This window comes from Lemur catta, chromosome 23, assembly GCF_020740605.2.
Source record: "Lemur catta isolate mLemCat1 chromosome 23, mLemCat1.pri, whole genome shotgun sequence".
Classification (NCBI taxonomy): Eukaryota; Metazoa; Chordata; class Mammalia; order Primates; family Lemuridae; genus Lemur; species Lemur catta.
Window position 1 is genome coordinate 19,457,242 of NC_059150.1, and position 6,000 is coordinate 19,463,241.

General features: G+C 42.4%; 1 protein-coding gene across 1 annotated transcript in view; it reads right to left on the reverse strand.

Moving 5' to 3' along the window:
* The window catches only part of APOBEC4 (apolipoprotein B mRNA editing enzyme catalytic polypeptide like 4), a 35,786-nt gene extending 33,645 nt beyond the window's left edge, over positions 1-2,141 (reverse strand). The window contains exon 1 of the mRNA XM_045536384.1: positions 2,081-2,141. The gene's annotated coding sequence lies outside the window, so the exon portion shown is untranslated. The remainder of the gene's footprint in view (positions 1-2,080) is intronic.
* Between the last annotated feature and the right edge of the window lie 3,859 nt (positions 2,142-6,000).

A 6,000-nucleotide genomic window follows, 5' to 3' on the forward strand; every position in this document is an offset into this window, starting at 1 on the left:
TTGGATCCAGTTTGAATCACTGTATAACCATAGTACTCCATGGTATACATTTACCACATTTTATTAATCCCGTCATGTATTGATGGGCACTTGGGTTGTTTCCACATCTTTGCAATTGTGAATTGTGCTGCTATAAACATTTGAGTGCAAATGTCTTTTTTTATAAAATGTCTTTTTTTCCTTTGGGTAAATACTCAGTAGTGGGATTGCTGGATCAAATGGTAGTTTTACTTTTAGTTCTTTGAGTTATCTCCATACTACTTTCCATAGAGGTTGTACTAGTTTGCAGTCCCACCGACAGTGTGTAAGTGTTCCTTTCTCTCCACATCCATGCCAACATTTGTTGTTTTGGGACTTTTTCATAAAAACCATTCTGACTGGAGTTAGGTGATATCTCGTTGTAGTTTTGATTAGAGACGTTAAGCATTTTTTTCATATGCTTATTGCCCATTAGTCTATTTTCTTTTGAAAACCTTCTGTTCAAGTATTTTGACCTCCTTTTAATGGGGTTGTTTGATATTATCTTGCTGATTTGCTTGAGTTCTTTACAGATTCTTGTTATTAGCCCTTTACTGGATGTATAGCATTCAAATATTTTCTCCCGTTCTGTAGGTTGTCTGTTTGCTCTAGTGATTGTCTCTGTGGCATGCAGAAGCTTTTTAATTTAATAAGGTCCCATTTATGTATTTTTGTTGCTGTGATTGCCTTTGGGGTCTTCTTCATAAATTCTTTGCCTAGGCCAATATCTATAAGAATTTTTCCAACCTCTTCTTCTAGAATTCCTATAGTTTCATGCCTTAGGTTCAAGTGTGTTGTTTTTCTATCCCCTGTTTTTTCTGGGTCTTTCCCAGGATTAGAGAGGAAGTGGAAATTGGTAACTAGAAGGAAAGGGGCAAAATCCTTTTGCTTATCTGGGTGCCAGCTTTCTCTTGGTCCTTTGATGCTTTCCATGTGTGACATGCTTACATGTGTTTTCTCTTTTATGGGCTTCTCTTCTTTGGAGGCCCCTCACTGGGGACCTCTCTGCTTCACTGTTATTTGAATTTATCTTGAGCTCCTGTTCCTGGAGGTTGACTGTATAACCTGTGATTGAATCAGCCCTTTTAGAAGGGGTCCCATTAAGACATCTCAGGCATGAGTTACCCTTTGTGCACTCAAGCATCTTATGCAGAGCACAGCCTGATGCCCTTGCCCTGTGCTCTCCTTTTGCACACTGGCTCCAGCCAGCCTCTTCAGTGGGAAGCAGGCCCCAGGCTGTATGTTCACAGACACCTGGATTCCAGAGGACACCTGTCAGTTTCCCCCAGGAACTGTCCTTGAATGCAGTTCAGTGAAGTTCAGTCCATGGAGCCTGCAGTCACTCCCAGCTTCAGTGAGCAGTTTTTTGGGGGCCCTCCAACTCCCCCCCACCCACTGCACTTAATGAGCGCGTAGGAGGTGTGTGTGGGAGTGACAGAGAACCACCCTGGAGAGAAGTGAAATACAATAGTCCACTCTTACTGGGTCTCTCCAACCCCCTCTTATATTTGCTTAGGCTGAATGGAGTGTGAAGGTGAAAGTCTAGGGGCCTTTAGGCTTCCCCTTGGCAAGGCTTACAGGGGAATCCATTCCACATCCTGTTATAATTATCTGGGTAATCCTGCTCTGCATTCAGTTGAAACCTCAGTGCTCTGCAGATTCAGCAATCTTGAGCTTTGCCCTGGGGTGCTATGTCAGATACCTCATTTAGTTTCTGGCAAGGATTTACAATGTTCACAGAGGGCTGGGAATGGGGGCTAGCGGGACAGAGGAGAAGCAGAAGACATTCACAGTCAGCAGCTCTGATGACATTTCTGATAGCAAACAGATATGACTACAAGTCACTCTATCTACCCCAGAGCTAAATTGTTAGTCAGAGATGCGAAGTGTTGTGTGGTCTTGAGTAAGTCTCTCTGTTTTCCCATCTATAAAACTAGAGTAGCAGTGCAGATGGACTTGGCAGGGTTGTTCTGAGGATTAAGGTACCCTAAATCATATAATTAAAATGATCATAAAATATCTTCCAAATTGTAAGAGCCATAGAAATGAGAAAAATACTTACCAAGAGTCCCAGTGAGGGGCTGTGCTTGAGCTGTCGGCCATTCCTTGGGCAGTAGTCATTTCCTGGCAGGGACTGGCCTGGGAGGGGCCTTGACAGATATTGCAGAGTTAGTGTAAGAAGGGCTGACTGACACGTAGTTATTATTTTATCTTTGTAAAGCTGCAGTGTGAGGCCCGCCACAGACAGCGGGAGGAGGCTGCGAGGTATTCAGTTGACAGCCTGCCATTGTCAGCTCTAATGGGAGGGAGACAGTCAGCGGCCAGAAGGACGGCCTCGGGTTGTAAGCAATTCATTTTTAGTTCAGCTGCAATAACTCCTGCTGGTGATTTAATCCTGTGACTTTGGAACTCTCCATGTGTGCTTGAGTGAATGAATAATCGTGTGTGTGTGTGTGTGTGTGTGTGTGTGTGTGTGTGCGCGCGCGCGCGCACATGCGTTCATGTGAACAATTCCTACTCACTCACTTGGTGATTACCAGTGGGCCACATTCTTCTTAGGTTTCTGAGGCTTGGTGTTAAGCAGATTTTACTAGGATGACTTGATTTTTTTGGACAAGGAAGCTAACGTCGTAAGTTATGCAATAATTTAATTCACGTCTCCATCGTTGCGGAGGTTGGCTGGTAGCGAGGGCGATAGGTAACGGTGGTCTGATGTGGACCTTAACCCCAATTCCTAAAGTAGGATGGAGTTGTGGAAATCATGTTTTCTAGCCTAAAATAAAGAAGTGTATTGTGGCATTCTTATAAAAAGAACAGGTTGGGAAGTCCCTGTTGGACCTTAATTTTGCCACTGCAGATTATTATAGATTCCAGGTCCGAAGCCTTAGAGATCCTCATCCCTGCTAAGCCAACCAGCTGTGAGCAAACCAAATGCGAATCAGTTGGCACTGAACAGTCCACAGCATAGCCGGGACCTGCGTGGCCTGCCTTTGCCTTTGGTGATTGGAGGCTGTAGGATGGAGGTTTTTAAAAGGAGCTATGTTGCCTTTTCTAAAATCTAGAAGCATAGCACCCCATTTTTTTTTTCAAATGACCCTTTTGACTGAAATCATATTTCACAAATTCCAGGACAAGAGGTAAATTAGCCACTAGGATGTGATTTCCACGTGCTATAGATTGAATGTGCCTTTGCCAGATTCCTAAGTTCAAACCTGACCCCCATGCGATAGCATCTGGGGGTGGGACGTCTGCGAGGCGATCAGGTGATGAGAGCAGAGCGCTCAGGAACGGGCTTAGTGTCCTCGTAAAAGAGGTGCCGGGGAGACCCCTCGTCCTTTCCACCGTGTGAAGACACAGAGAGAAACACCACCTGTGAGCCAGAAAATGGGCCTCACCAGACACGAAATCTGCTGGATCCTTGATCTTGGACTTTTCAGCCTCCAGAACTGTGAGAAATAAATTTCTGTCGTTTATAAGCTCCTGGGTTTATGGCATTTTGTTATAGCAGCTCTATTGGACTAAAATGCCATGAATGCAGAGATTTTGCATATTTTATCCACCACTGTATCCCCAGGCCCTAGAACTGGGCCTGGCATATACTTAAGGTGCTTAATAAATATTTGCTTAATGAATGAGTCAATCAAAAATGGGCTATAACTTACCATTAAGAGGAATCTTGGGGTCTTGGCTCATCCTTGTCTCTTGGGGTCACCTATGTGGGTGTTAGAAGTGCTAGAATCTTAAGCCACAACAAATATAGTTTGTTTCCATCACAGTGATTATCTGTGAAATTGCAATCCAAAGGTTTGACTCCCTTTTCAAAAATATTTTCTGAATGAATGCATATCATGGGTGGGGGATTTTTCCTCTTTGGGGGAAGATATTTATTTCTTGCTTCATGTATTATTTCATGCAAATGTCCCCTGTGACACTGACTTAACCCAACTACTAGGTTTGTCATTTTTTTACATTTGAGTCACACTCAACTCTGTGCCAGAGGACAGTGTAATTCAGCTTTCTGATGCCACATGCGGTTTTTGCAAGGTGGTCTCCCTCGTTCTTTTTTAAACGGAGGACTTATTTAATATAAAAGATCAGAGAACCAATTACATCTGTTCCAGCTTTGCCAGCATGCACAGAAACGCTCCACACCACAGAAGCACGGAAACAAAAATCACACACCAAGATGCAGGGAAGTTGATGCTTTCTTTTGATGAGACATCAATCAACAAATAAAATTTTAGAATCAGTCATCATCTTTGTAGTTCATTATTTAATCTAAGCCCCTTGATTTATACCTTGAGGAAACCAAGGCCCAAAGGAGTGCAGAGCCAGAAAGGGTAAGATCTGGGCTTCAGAATTATGTGCTCTGACTCACCGTCAACTTTTCCCACAATACTGCCACCGCGAGCCGGCGGAAACAAGTGTCTTTTCATATTTTGTCTTATTTAATCCTAACTACCATCTCTACTAGGTGGGTATGGTTATTCTTATTTTAAGAATGGGGAAACCGAGCTTTAGAAGGATTAGGAAACTTGCTTAAATTAAGGCTACGCAGCTAATAAGTGGCAGAGCTGCGTTTGAGCCCCAGTCTAGATAATACTACGTGAAAGTGACTGCCCAACTTCCCCCTCGGGGCCTCACCGTGAAAAGAAAGTGTTTGGATAATGTCTGAGATCCTTTGAAGGTCACAAATTCTGGAGATTCTACATTTGATCCTGTTATCTTTGCTGATGCTCAGCTTTGAAGGTTTAATCCACCCCTCTTTCCCCCTCCTTGGGTGGCGAACTGATAACCTGGATTTTCACACACCTCTCTCCCAGGATGGTGTAGACGGCCACTGGGGACTGCACAAGTCTGTTTGGTTTAGGTGTAAGCCTTGTTTCTCGGGGTGCTGTGCTATCACTAGCATCTTAAATAATTAGGTGGTAGACGCTATCCATGTTTTATTTTCATTTAACAACACCAAATGGCTAACAATTACTACTGTTTTACCAATTAGTTCATGCAATCCCTGGCTCACAGACCAAACTATTAATATTATCTCCAGATCTGTATTAGTATGGATTTCCCAGAGAACCAATAGGAGATACACACACACACACCCCACGCACATATATAAGCCATGTTCTCCCTCTCTCTATATATACATGGGAGGGTGGGTGAGGGGGAGAATGTGGTCATAGAGGCCAAGAAGTCCCAGGATCAATTATCTTTAACTTTCCTAAGTACTCTTGCTTAAAACTGGCCGAAGAACATCTACAGCTCCCACCTCCCCTTTCACTTTTGCTCTTCTCCCCCTTTGCAAAGAGAGGTCTACTGCTTACCCAGCCGCAATCTTATATAGTTCGTTGTTTCAAGTGTAAAAACCTCTAGGGCACCAAAGTGATTTTTAAAAATGTTAGTGTCATTTATATTCAAATTATTAAACATCCTTTCTCCACCTAGATCATTAAGGAGTACATTTCTAATAAAATTTTACCTTTTATGTTTAATAATTATTTATGAAAATGTACATTTATGTTGCTTTGATCAATTATGTACTAATCATAATTGAGAATACAACTGAGCAAAACATTATTTAACTGATAGCCTTATCGTGAGAGAAATTTAAAAAATCATTTTTGATTTATATATGATACTGTTCAATTTAAAACTATTTTACACTAAGATAAAATTCTCTAGCAAAGGTGAAACATAAATACAATCTCAAGGAGCTAAAGGAATGATTATGTACTCAGGATATGGTGATGCTTGAGATAAACTCTTCCCTCATGGCTGATATACTACTGGAGAGACAGAACATAAATAAGTAAATTAGCAAATGTGCAAGATAATTTCAGACCATGATAGATGCTATGAAGACGGTAAGCAGGAGGGTGATCAAACAAGGCCTCTCAGAGGTGGTGGCATTTGGTATGGGCACAGAAGAGGTCCTGTCTCTCCTTGAGCAAATGCTTCCTCTTAGGTGGGGGACAAGGA